The sequence below is a fragment of the Tenrec ecaudatus genome, chromosome 3 (genome assembly GCF_050624435.1).
Source record: "Tenrec ecaudatus isolate mTenEca1 chromosome 3, mTenEca1.hap1, whole genome shotgun sequence".
Classification (NCBI taxonomy): Eukaryota; Metazoa; Chordata; class Mammalia; order Afrosoricida; family Tenrecidae; genus Tenrec; species Tenrec ecaudatus.
The window spans coordinates 12777428-12791836 of NC_134532.1; the positions used below are offsets into that span (position 1 = coordinate 12777428).

The window sequence follows — 14409 nt, forward strand, 5'->3', positions numbered from 1 at the left end:
TTCTCATGTCGTGGTGACACCCAACCATAAAATTATTTTCATTGCTACTTCATAACTGTAATTTTGCTACGGTGAAGAATTGGGTGATCCCTGTGAAAGGGTTCTTCGACCCCCAAAGGGGTCGTGACCCACAGGTTGAGAACCGATGATCCAGAATATTTATTGTACGTGCATTTCCAAGAGGGAAACACTAATTAGAAGACAGCTTAAGACCTACTAGAAATACAAATCTATGAAAGAAAACAGATGCGACCAATGGTTTTCTTCAGAATCCCTATTGTATAGTTTTCATACCTTAGTTAAATTATTTCCTGCCACTTAGACTTCCTGACATTCTGGAAACACTATTTCCTAGTATAGATAATTCTCCCCCCAAAAATGTAGTCTCTTGTGCTATTTTAAACCTTTAAGAGTAATTGGTTTGTGGAGGTGAGCACACAATGATATGATTTTTTGTTCTTTTATGCCTGATAACTGATTCCTTTGGCAACTTGTGATCACAGAGGCTGGTGTGCTTCTTCCATGTGGGCTTTGTTGCTTCTGAGCTAGATGGTCGCTTGTTTACCTTCAAGCCTTTAAGACCCAAGATGCTATATCTTTTGATAGCTGGGCACCATCAACTTCCTTCACCACGTTTGCTTATTCACCCACTTTGTCTTCAGGAGTTGTGTTGGGAAGGTGAGCGTCATAGAATGCCAATTTAATATAAGAAAGTATTCTTGCATTGAGGGACTGCTTTAGTGGAGGCCCAATGTCCTTCTGCTACCTTAATACTAAACCTATAAATATATGCACATAGATCTATTTCCCCATCATCATATAAAAATATATTTGCATACATACATGCCTTTATTTAGACCTCTATAAATGCCCTTTGCCTCCTAGTTCTTTCCTCTATTTCCTTTTACTTTCCTCTTGTCCCACACTCATGCTCAGTCTTCTTTTAAGTTTCAGTAATTCCTCTTAGATACATTACCCTTGGTCATGCCCTATGAGGCCTCCTGCACCCTCCTAACCACAGATTTGGATCACTTGTTGTTCCCTTGTCCCTTGGTTTGTTAACACCACTACTTTCCCCCCACTTCCCCCTCTCCCATGCCCCCCGACACAGTTGGTCCCATCATTTTCTCCTGCAGATTGTTCATCCAGCCTATCTTATTTAGACAGACCTGCAGAGATAATAACATGCACAAAGACAAGACAGAGCAAAACCAAGCAACAATATACAACAAAACAACAACAGCAAAATGACAAAAACAAAACACAAGAAATAAAAGTTTGTAGTTAGTTCAAGAACTGTTTGTTGGCTTTTAGCAGCGTTTTCTAGTTCAGTCTGTTGGGGCACCATGCCCTGGCCCCAAAGTCCACCTTCAGCATTCCCTGGGGACCTCACCACTGTGTTCCCTTGCTGTTCTGTTGCACCCCCTTAATGTTTTGCCTCAGTGTGGCAGGATCAGATTGGGCACAGTTCTCACAAAGTGTCTCTGGTGTTGTCCCCTGTAGGGCTATGGGTCAGTGAGGGATGTCATGTCTGATAGTGGGATCAGCCATGTGATCTTCTCTGTGGACTGGCTGCTCTAATCAGGTACATCATCATCAAGGCCTGGTGGGCCAGGATGTGCTCTACTTTCTCCTCCTTCTCCCTCTTCATCTGTTCCCATACACTCACTGGAGACAAATGGGTGCATGAGCAAATGTGGCAAAGAAAGCTGATGGTGCCTGGCTATCAAAAGATATAGCATTTGGGGTCTTAAAAGCTTGAAGGTAAACAAGCGGTCATCTAGCTCAGAAGCAGCAAAGCCCACATGGAAGAAGCACTCCAGCCTGTGCGATAAAGACGTGTCAAAGGGATCAGGCATCATCAGAACAAAAAAATCACTTCATAGTGAATGAATGGGAGAGTGCGGAGTGGAGACTCATAGCCCATTTGTAGGCCACTGGACATCCCCTTACAGAAGGGTCTCATGGAGGAGACAAGCCAGTCAGGGTACGATGTAGCAAAGGTGTAACGTACAAGTTCCTGAATGCTTCCTCCTCCTCCACTATCATGATCCCAATTCTATCTTACAAATCTGGCTAAACTAGAGGATCTACACTGGTACAGATAGAAATTGGAAACACAGGGAATCTAGGGCGGATGATCCCTTCAGGACCAGTGGTGTGAGTAGTGATGCTGGGATGGTAGAGGGAGGGTGGGTTTGAAAGGGGGAACTGATTACAAGGATCTACATGTGACCTCCTCCCTGGGGATGGACAACAGAAAAGTGGGTGAAGGGCGACACCAGACAGGGCAAGATATGACAAAATAATAATTTATAAATTATCAAGGGTTCGTGAAGGAGTGGGGAGGGGGAAGGAAGGGGGAAAATGAGGAGCTGATGCCAGGGGCTTAGGTGGAGAGCAAATGTTTTGAGAATGTTGAGGGCAAGGGCAATGAATGTACAAATGTGTTTTACAAAATTGATGTATGAATGGATTGTGATAGGAGTTGTATGAGCCCCTATTAAAACTATTTTAAAAAGAGTAATTGGTTTAATTTCAATAAAAATGTATTTCAAGAAGCAAGATAGAGAATGGGCACATCTAGGTAGAATTTTCATCCAGTTTAGTTTCGCCCTAGAGCTAAGAAGCTTTTTATTTTAACCTTCAAGCTAACATGGTACATTATTTATAAAAGTTGGGATATATAAATGATTATAAGAGACATTTCTTCAATCAGATAGTAAAAAAATTATGTTGAACTGATATTTTATAATAGTCAAATGAAATTATTTTTATAATTGACAATTGTAAAAGTGGATGATTACTTCAAATTATTTACAATAAGGGTAACACCCCAAGATCATTAGAGTCAGTGAACCATATTCTTGACCTTTAAGTAAAAAGCCATGACGATAATCTTTCAGCCATTTGTCTGTCTGTTTGTCATACTGTGGTGGCTTGCTTGCTAATGTGATGCTAGAATCACCAGTATTTCAAGTACCAGCAGGGTTACCCAAGGTGAACAGGTTCCAGTGGAGCTTCAAGACTATGGCAAACTATGAAGAATGAATAGGCTGCACACTTAAAAGTCTCGTCCCTTCAGCAAATAAAGATCCTGGAAGCTTTACACCATTCATGTCATCATGGTCAACTCTACTTTGAAAAGGGGGCAGCTCTTCCCAAAATTGTTATGGATAGCAATGGAACATCGTCAGATAGAGTGCCAATGATGACCATTTTTGAGAGATTATCCACTGGAAGACTTATAAATAATAACCAAACATTATCAAATTTAGTGTTGGGATGCCATCCCTTCAGGTTGAAATGCACTCAGGACTAACTGCCTTTTCTAGAGAGTTAGTCATGATGATAAACAGAATAAAGCTTTTAGGACTTTCATTTGTTGATGGGGCATGATGTGACATGGAAAGAAACTGCTGCAAAAAGTGATTAATAATCAGAATGTGAAATGTACAAAATATAAATCTAGAAAATTGGAAACTGTCAAAAATTAAATGGAATATATAAAGATCAATATCCTATGCAATAATGAGCTGTAATGGACTGGTGTTGGTCACATTGGATAAGTCTACTCTGCCCATAAAGACAAATTCAAGAGATATGGTATTGCTTGCATCATCAGAAAGAACATTTCAAGGTATATCTTAAAATACAATGGGACAAGGTATTATCTCTACACCTGCAAAGAAGTCCAGTTAATACAATTATTCGTCAAATGTATGCACCAACAACTAAAGCTAATAATGAAGCAATTGAAGAAACTGCCAAACTATTTAGTCTGAAATTAATCAAACAAGAAATTAATGTCGGTTGAAAGTATTGGCAATTAGAATACAAAAGTTGAAAACATAGAGAAAGAGTAAAATATGGTCTTAATGATAGAAATAAAGCAGGAAATTAAAATTTTAATTTTGCAAGATCAATAACTTCTTCATTGAAAATACATTTTTTCCAATTACATACTTTTATTGGGGGCTTTTACATCTCTTATCACAATCCATCCATTGTGTCAAGCACATTTGTACATATGTTGCCATCATCATTTTAAAAGCATGTCCTTGATACTTGAGCCCTTGATATCAGCTCCTCATTTCCCCCTCCCTCCCCACTCTCCTTGCCTCATGAAGATTATTATTTTTAATATCTTACATCATCCTCTGCCACCCTCCACCCACTTTTCTGTTTTTCATCTCCCTGGGAGGGGGTTATATGTTGATCCTTGTGATAGATTTGTCCTGTATCCCCCCATTCATTTCCCCCTTATCCTCCTAATTCTAATAATCCAGCATTCTGTGATGCTCACCTTCCCGTCATGATCAGCAAAGACAAAATGGGTGCATAATCAAATGTGGTGAAGAAAGTTGATGGTGTCCAACTATCAAAAGATATAGCATCTGGGGTCTTAAAGGCTTGAAGATAAACAAGTGACCATCAAGCTGAGAAGCAGCAAAGCTCACATGGAAGAAGCACAGCAGTCTGTGTGATCATGAGGTGTCAGTGGGATCAGGTATCAGGTATCAGTCATCGAAGAGCAAAATCATACCAATGTGAATGTGTGTGTGTGTGCATGTGTAAGGGAAACCCAAAGCCCACCTGTAGACAATTTGATATCCCCTTACAGAAGGATAACAAGGAAGAGATGAGCCACTCAGGGTGCAGTAGAGCACTGATGAAACATACAACATTCCTCTAGTTCTTTAATTCTTCCTATCCCACTATCATGACCTCAATTCTACCTTACAACCCGGATCAGATCAGAGCATGCACACTGCTACAGATAAAACCCCACAACACAGGGAATCCAGGATAGATAAACCTCTGAGGGCCAACAATGAGAATAGAGATACCAGGCAAAATCATTTTTTTAACAATATAAACATCGACTATGCACCTAGATTCCTCCAGATGAAATAACAGAAATCTGATTGACTACAGTGGTGGGAAGAGATGGTCGAGATGTTCAGTATCAGCAGCCAATAGAAGACCAGGTTTGATTGTGGAAATGACCATCAAGTGCTTCTATCGAAGTTCAGTTTGAAATTGGAGGAAATGAAAACATCTTCAAGAGGCACAATATGACCTTGCATATATCTCATCTGAACGTTGAGAACATCTCAAGAACTGATTTGTCACATTGAAGACTAATGACCGATAAGTTGTATGATGTCAGCAAGGACACTCATGAAGAAAGCGACAGATATTAGAATGACAAATATAACTTTAAAACAAACTAATAACAATTAAGAATGAAAATAGTCACAACCTTAAGAAACCCCTCAGATTCCTGATGTAGCATATATAAACATTGGTCTGAGGAGTTATAAAAGGAGAAAAAAAAGTAAAATTGAAACTGACAACTTCTTTTATGGCACACAGCTAGTTTCGAACAGTACAAAAATAGCAAGACAAAACAACGATCAAGGTGGATGTCAGAAGACACTCTCAGACTTGTTCTTGATAATAGAATAGCTAAAACCAATGGAAGAAGAGCTGAGCAGAAAATTTCAAAGAGCAGCTCAAGAACATAAAGCAACACCTGTTTTGTCTTCAGCGATTGTATCGGGAGGGTGAACATTAGTTAGAACAAAGTGTTCTTGTATTGAGGGAGGGTATGAGCAGTGGCCCAAAGTCCATACCTTACCTCAGTGTATTACACTACAGAAGGAAAGAAGCCAGTGATACAAAAGAGAACAGGGATGAGCTAAAGGAGAAAGTGCAGAGGACAGGGCTCACAATGGAAGGGGAATTCTAATGGTATTGATCTTCTCAAGGAAATTTGAAATTATAGTTGAGACAGAATAGAAGACCATGGTGGAAAAATACCAAGACTGATGATAAAAATAGTCACTTTGGAGATTGTAATCATGCTACAGATGTGAAATGGGTCTACCAAACAAAACCGGTGCCTCTTTGAGATTTTTGTTCATGGAAATGTTATAATTAAATATGACTATAAGCCTACACTTAAATTTGCTCTTTTCAAATCAAATAAACAAAACCTCAAGTATAAGAAGCAAGGAAACTTAAGATATAAGTTTATCATAGCTCGTGAATATCTAGATTGGATGAGATTTGAAATTCTGCCCTGCATTTCTCCGTTTTTTTCCAGGACTTTTCTATTGAATCTTTGATCATAAAGTAATCTATAATTGTTGTTGGGCACCATAGTGTCAATCCCCACTCATATCGATCCATGTAACAAAATAGAAGTGCCACAAAAGATTTTCTTGACTGAATGTCGCGTGTCAATAACTCTGATAAGCAATTGACAATTGTGTTCTCAGAGACTTCTACAAAATTCATTACTTTAACATAATCTTTACATTTTTAACCAAAAAATGTCCCTGAAGTCTTCTTAAAACCAAAAATATTGTTTAGTTTAATTAGTCATGCATATCTCCCTTGAGCACTGTGGTCTTGTAAAATCTTTTTATGTTCCCATTAAAACTTATTTTGTTGTTCAGTATAGAACTGATGAAACACAATTTTTCTCTGGATTCCTTTAAAATCATTTTATTGGGGGCTTATACAACTATTTTTTATCATTTTATTAGGGGCTCATACAACTCTTATCACAATCCATACATACATACATTGTGTCAAGCACATTTGTACATTGATTGCCATCATCATTCTCAAAACATTTGCTTTCTACTTGAGCCCTTGGTATCAGCTCCTCACTTTTCCTTTCCCTCCCCACTCTCGACTCCCTCGTGAATTCTTGATAATTTATAAAGTATTATTATTTTGTCATTCTTACATTTTCTGGATTTTTGAGGTTTCTTCCCCCCCCCCACTTTCATGACACCAATCCTGCCTTTCACTGCACACTGGAGCATGTGCACAGGTATAGATAAGAGATAAGAGCTCATCACACATGGAATCCCGGAACAGGAATGGGAGTAGTGATACCAGGAGGGTAGGGGGCAGGCAAAGATAGGAGTGGAGGAAGGGGGAACCACACATGCACACACACACACACACACACACACACACACACACACACACACACACACACTGGGGATGAATCGTAGAAACCCTGGAGGAAGGGAGACAGCAGTCGGTATAATATATGAAAATAATTATAATTTATAATTAATCATGGGGTCATGCTGAGGGGCATAGGAAAAAGAGGAGTTGATACTAAGGGCTCAATAGAAAGTAAATGTTTAGAAAATAATTATGACAACATATATAAAACATGCTTAATACAATTGATGCATGGATTGTTAAAAGAGCTATAAGAGCTCCCCTAAATTCTTATGTTATTAAATTGAAAACTCAGAAGATTAGACAAAAATGTATGAATTTATGTAAATGGAAGAAAAATTCAAAGAGATGATGAGAATTGTTACATAACTTGAAAAATCTAATTAAAGTCACTTAATTTTACAAGTAGAAACTGTTGGATTTGTGTGTGCGTTCTCTTTATTTTCTCAATAACAATAAAAAATAAAATAAACTACAAGTTATAAATTCAAAAGTGCTTTAATCATTAGTTTGGGCCTACATTCAAATATTTGTTATGCTCTATAGAGTAGTGAATGAGTGTTTATGCGGTGCATGGACCACTATGTGCAATGTAGGACATACCCCTACGGCAGTTAATTACCTCATAGCTCTGGCCTGAGTAAGGATGTTGCTGCTCAATCTAATCCTATTCTATTATGGAGGATTACAACTGGCTGGTAGTGAGTACTTTGTTTTAGGTCCTATCATGAGGGATTACTAGGTACTAACTGCCAATCCACTGAGAATCCTGATTCAGAGATGTTGGCTTAAACCTGAACTATCACACCCACTGCTATCAAGTTAATTTTGATTCACAGCAAACCTACCGGTCAGAAGAGAACAGCTCTACAAGGTTTCAGAAGCTGCAAATCTTCATGGGAGCAGATAGCTCATTTTTGTTCCAAAGTAGATCTTTCAGTTAGTAGCCTAACAAGGGCTCCTAATTAATCAATACAAGTGTATTGTAGTAATTTTTATTGCGTATGAAATGACTGAGGTTAAAAAGGTTATATTGTGAATATTCCTTTAAGCCACTTGACTCTGATCAGTACCCCAAACACGGACTAATAGAGAAAAAAAATAAAGAAATAAAAACACGTATTTTCAGAATCAAGGAATGCATAATTAAGAATTGACTTTTAATGTTTTTTTTAAGGTTCTGGATCATAGTGACACTGTGCAAGAAAAGAAAACACAGCCAGGTGTCGTTCTATCCTCACAATACTTGTTATGTTCAATCCCGTAGTTTAGGCCAAAGTGTCTAACCATCTTGTTAGGGGTCTTCCTATTTTTCTTACCCTTCTGTTTCCCCAAGCAGGATGTCCTTCTCTAGAGGCAGGTCTCTCCTGGCACCAAAGTGCCTCAAACAGTCAACATACTCGCCTCTAAAGGTAATTCTAGATGTACTTCTTCCAAGATAGATTTCTTTGTTCTCTTTTTTTCTTTTTAGCACAAACACATTCATTTATTCATTAAAGGGATGATCATAATTAGATCAGCACTTTGAAATAGTTGCATGTAAAATGTGTGTGATGGAAGTGCTGGAATGTAATAACAACAATAACAAAGCAGGGCGGAGATTTGCTCATTGAACTGGGCTAGTTCCTTCTGACAGCTAATTCTGGTTCAAGTGATGATAGATTCTTTAGTCTCCTCTTTCATAGGTCCGAGTACAGCTGACATTGTTCATAATGCATTCCACCACTAATTTTCCATTTTCCATTATTCTTATTACTGTGCTCTCCTTCCCATCCCACTCCTGGGGTTGGATCAAAGCACCATCTGTGAAGTTACAGACGGTCTGAGTTTTTCTGCCGTCAGCTGTGGTTTCTTCAAACTTTTCTCCCAGGTTACAAGAAAACTGTGGTTTTCAAAGTACTCTCAGTTTTCACGGTGAGGGCTTTGCCATCCCAAGTGATGACCCAGTAGGGCTTGGCCATCACACCCATTTATCGAAGAGTCATTCCCACTCCTAGTTCCTTCCTGTGTTCATCAAAGCCTTTGCTGCCTATCAGGTGCCATCTTCCCATGAACTGCTGAATGGTGGCAATGGTGGGCGAGGGCTAGCGGGCGAGCGTGGTGTCAATTTGTTTGTTCTCTTGGCAGTCCATGTAATTTCAAAAAATAATTGAGAACACTTTAATCCAACTGCACTGACTCTTCTCTGGTATATTTTTATTCAATGTCCAAATTATACATATGAGGCCACTGAAAATATCATAGCTGGGTCAGCAGCGCATGAGTCCTCAAAGTAACATCCTTGCTGGCTTAATTTTTTTTTTTAACTTTAAAGAGGTCATGTGCAGTGAATTTCCCCAATGCTTGTCCCATCATTTGATTTCCACGAGTATTAACTGTGGGTCCAAGCAAGACGAAATCTTTGACAACTTCCATCTTTTCTTCGTTTAACATGATGTACTACTGCTCTAGTTGCGAGGATTTCGGTCTTCCTTACATTGAGCAATAATCCATACTGAAGGCTGAAATCCTTCATCTTCATCAGCAAGTATATCAAGGTTGTGTCATCTGCTTACTGAATTTGTTAATACGCCTTCTCCAATCCTCGTGCCACCTTCTTCATGTACTTGAGCTTGGCTCAGTATGTACATTGACTAAGTATGGGGTTGGGAACCACCTGACACACAACTTCCCCGATTTTCAGCCATCTAGTATTCCCTTTTACTGTTCACTCAACTGGCTCTTGATCCATGTAAAGTTCTTTAGGAATGCAATCAAATGTTCTGGAATTCCCATTCGTCAAAGGGCTGCCCTTAGTTTCTAATGCTCCACATAGTCAAATGCCTTGTCATGGTTAATAAAACCCAAGAAAACATCTGTCTATTAATCTCTGCTTTCATCCAAGATCCATGAGACATCAGTAATGCTATCCCTTGCTCCAAATCCTATTCTGAACCGATCCTGAACCTCTGGCAGCTCCCAGTCAATGTACGGCTGCAACCTTTATGGGTTGATGGGCAGCACATTTTACTTGCATATCACACAAGTCATATTGTTCTATAGCTTGAGCATTCTGCTTGGTCACCTTTCTTTGGAATGGGTACAGATATATGTCTCTTCCACTCAGTTGGCCAAGTAACTTCCTTCCAAAATTTGAGGTACCGGGAAGTGAGTGATTCCAATGCTTCATTAGCTGGTTGAAACATGCCAATTGGTATTCCATCAATTTCCGGATCTCTCTTTTTGACTAATACCTTAAGTGCATGTTGGACCTCTTCCTTCAGTATCATTGGCTCTTGATCATATACCAGCTCTTAGAACCATTGAATGCCAAATAGTTCTTTGTAGGAAAGTGACTGTGCTTTCTTTCCATCTTCTTTTGATGCTTTCTGCATCATTCAATATTTCGCCCCAAAGAAACTTTCTGTACTGCAACTCCAGGCTTGGATATTTTCCTGAGTTCTTTCAGTTTCAGATATGCTGATAGTGATTTTCCCTTTGGGTTTTCTCATTCTAGGTCTTTGCACGTTTCATCATAATATTTGACTTTGTCTTGAATTTCCCTTTGAAATTATCTTTTCAGCTCAGTGCCTTCATCATTTCTTCCATTTGCCTGTGCTACTCTGCTATTAATAACAAGTTTGAGTCTCTTCGGATAGCCTCTTTCTTTCTTTCTTTCTTTCTTTCTTTCTTTCTTTCTTTCTTTCTTGTCTTTTTAATGACTCCTTGCTTTCTTCATGATGTCTTTGAAGTCCTCACACAGCTCACCAAGTATTTTTTTTGACATTAGTGTTCCATGAGTCCAATCTGTCTGTTCTAGACATAGTCTCAAAATTCAGGTGGGACAGACCCGATGTATTTTGGATCTCATGGATTTGTTTTAATTTTCTTCATTTTTATCTGTAACTTTGATATGAGCAATTGGTATCTGTTGCATATCCAACCCTTGGTCTGAGTTTACCTTCTGATATTGAGTTTCTTCATCATTGCTTTTGTAGTTGATCTGATTTCTGTATATCCCATCTGGAGAAGTCCACATGCGTAGTCTCTTTTTAAGTTTTTGGAAAAGGTATTTGGTCTAAACAAAGAGTGGAGAAATTCTATCATTTGATCTCCAACTTCCTTTCTAACACCAAGTCCATATTTTCCAACTTATGTTTCCTTCTCTTTGTTTTCAACGTTTGCATTCTAATCACCAATAATTATCAGTATGTCATGCCTGCATGTCTGATCAACTTCTGACTGAAGTCAGTAATCATATTCTTCAATTTCTTCACCATTAGCTTGCTTGGTGCACACATTTGAATAATAGTTGTATTGATTTGATTTTCTTGATAGCAGATGGATCTCATCCTATCATCCAATATAGCATTGCACTTCATAATTAATTCTGCAATGTCCTTTTTGACAGTGAATGCCAAGCATAGTGAATCATATGATTTTCTGATTAAAAATGGCCAATTCCAGTCCACTTCAGTTTACAACACCTAGAATACTTATGTTTACACGTGCCATTTCATTTGGACACCTTCCAATTTCCCTGGATTCATATGTCAGATATTCCAATTCTGATTATTGTTTGATGCTTGCAGTTGTTTCTTCGCGGTTTGAGTTATGCCCCATCTGCGAGTGAAGGTTTGGAAGGCTTTATTTCCAAAAGCTTTACTCTATCTACGTCATTATGGTAGCCTCTACTTTGAGAAGGCAGGTCTTCCTCATATTCTGAGTATTTCCAACCTCATCTGGCATTATATCTGACAATGTTTGCTATATTCACAAGAGTTTGTGTATCTGACAGTGTTTCATTGCTATTCACAAGGTTTTCAGTGGATTATTCCTCAAGAGAACAATGGATTCCTTCTTTGTAGTCCATTCTTAGGCTGGAATTCTGCTGAAACCGATTTACTTTGGGTGACCTAGCTTAAATTTGAAATACCAGTGTCAAAGCTTCCAGCATCACAGCAAGATGCAAGCCACCACAGTACAACAGACTAGTGGTGGAAGAATTTACTCTATTTTTACTTATTTATTTTCCTTTTATTTATTTATTTTTTAAGCCTCATTCTTATGGTTTTACCATTTCAGCTGACATTAGATAAAAAGGTCTCAGATTTTTCCAGACAAAATAATATCTCTCTTAAATTAAAAGAAAACATTCCATTGATGTTAAGAAATTAAGACTCTCCCTTGATGAAGGGCAACAAAGAAAAGAAACTCAAATTAAAAAGAAGTTCTCAAAATACAATTATCTTCCAACTGTGGATGTTAGTGTAACAGCCTGAGGGAGCTCTACTATTCGCTTAGGAATATACTGCTAAAACAGTAAGGACTTCTCTTGAAGTGCTGTAGCTATGAAGACTTTGGGAAGGTACATTATGTGAAGAAAAAACTTAAAAATTCCCATTGCAGTGCCAAAATATCACGGGGGAGAGGGTTCTGTGAAATAATAAGATTTGGTGAATATTATATTCTTTATCATTAGGATGAATTTTCTTTTTCTTCTTACTCCTGATCATTTATTTTATATATTAATTTAAATTGTTTTTAAACCTATACCTTAAGGAAAAAAATCAACATTTATCTTTGAAGTTGTTCAGCCATTCCCTTTAAAAAAACTTGAATGAATGATGTCTACCTACCAAGTCTAGTGAAATAGCCTTACGGATAGAAAGACATTGACTTGCCTGCCCAGAGATGCTTCCCTGCTGAAACAGTTAACTCTGTGCAGCTGTGCCTGAAGTTGTGCAGCAAAGCAAAAGAGCAAAGTACTCATGTGTGCCCATGAAGCAGGTAATTATTCACATGTTCACAGAAGGTTATTAGTGTATTTTTCACATTTATTTGATGAACTTGGTGTATGATATAGTTAAAGTTTATTGTGGCAACCTGGCTGATAAACACACATAGGGTTAATTGAAAGGCAGCGAGATAAATGTCTCAGTGAGCCTCATCGTTCTAGTTCTCGGGTCTCTGGCTTTGTGATGGTTGGACCAGGGTGCAGCTGCCTTGGCCAGTTCCCTGCTTTAGCTGGCAAGGCTCACTTCCTGCAAGACATCCCTGAGAAGAAGGCACATGAACCTACCCCGATGCATCCCTGGGTGCTGGAGCACCCATGTGGAGATGCCTGTCAACACCTGAGATGATTACACATTCACTGACTCAGCTTTCCTCCTGCAGTCGGCATCATGTGAGATGGAGGACTTTGTGGATTGGTGTTGGACATATGGGTAAATGGGTTAATGATGCACTTGTGGACTTGGGCATCACTGGGTTGGGATGTTCTCTTGATGTGCACTTAACCTTTATATAAAACTCTCTTTTATACATGAGTTTCTGTGGATTTGTTTCTCTGAAGTACCCAGACTAACACAGTGTATATAGTGATCTTGTTATTGCATAGTCCAAGCAGTGTTATATGAATGGCCATTCTGACTAAATCACTTTTGCAATATCACAGAACTTTTAATTTGTTATGAAATTAAAATCAACAATTATGAAAAATTGACTAGTGCTCTGTAGTAGCCTATTTTTTAGCTATGTGGCTGTATGTTGCTGCTTTTGTCATCAGTGTTCAAGCAATTAAACCTCCATTAATAAGATATTTCTACTAATAATTTGTAATGCACAAGAAAAAGAACAGAGATTGTGTTTCTATTATGAGAAGATTAAAATTGGAAAGTAACTAGGGAATGTTTCTTGTTCCATATTAAATGGACTTAATTGCAGCTTGTTTTCTTGTTATCACACACTCTGCTACAACATATATGTGCCAAACCTGTTACAGTGATGCACGTTAAACAAAAAGCTACTGAGTTATTCAGAAAATCCTTTCAAGAGAAAAAGGATCATCAGACAGTTTATTAATTTCGCAGTTTTCAAAAGTGTCATCTAGTAAGTCAGATGGTAAAAAGAGTGTGCTGTATATTTCTTCTAAATCACCATAAACGATGAGTTCAGTAGATGTCCCAGCTCTTCTTTTTTAAAAAGATGCATTACAATTCTTTTAAATTGCAGTTGGGCTGCAACTAGATTTAACTAGACAGAGTTAGGCTGTCAAACGGTAACAAATGGGGTTATAACGTGAAAATGTATGCATTTTCTAATTCATGACCTCGTGCCTGGTATTTTTGGGTTGGAATGCTTAAAAGACTAACCCGTGTATCTTCAGTCATATCACAATTAAAAAGAGATTCCTCATGTTTAGGGGTTATTTATCTCAAGACAAAGACATTGAAAAGTAGCTGGGAATAGCTTAGCTGGATCTATGACAAATGACTGTGCGTTCAATATTTAAAATATGCTCTTTTTCCCCTTTGTGCCAGTGACTTTGTCAGAGAAGATGCATTAATTGTATGCCACGAAGAGGATTTGAGGAATTTTTTGTGTTTGGCAATTAATCATTATGGAAAGCAGTTGAAGGGGCTGCCCTCACAGGTT

General features: G+C 38.3%; 1 pseudogene; it reads right to left on the reverse strand.

Moving 5' to 3' along the window:
* Positions 1-8659: 8659 nt before the first annotated feature.
* Positions 8660-11011, reverse strand: LOC142443134 (fatty acid-binding protein 5 pseudogene; annotated as a pseudogene).
* Positions 11012-14409: the final 3398 nt, after the last annotated feature.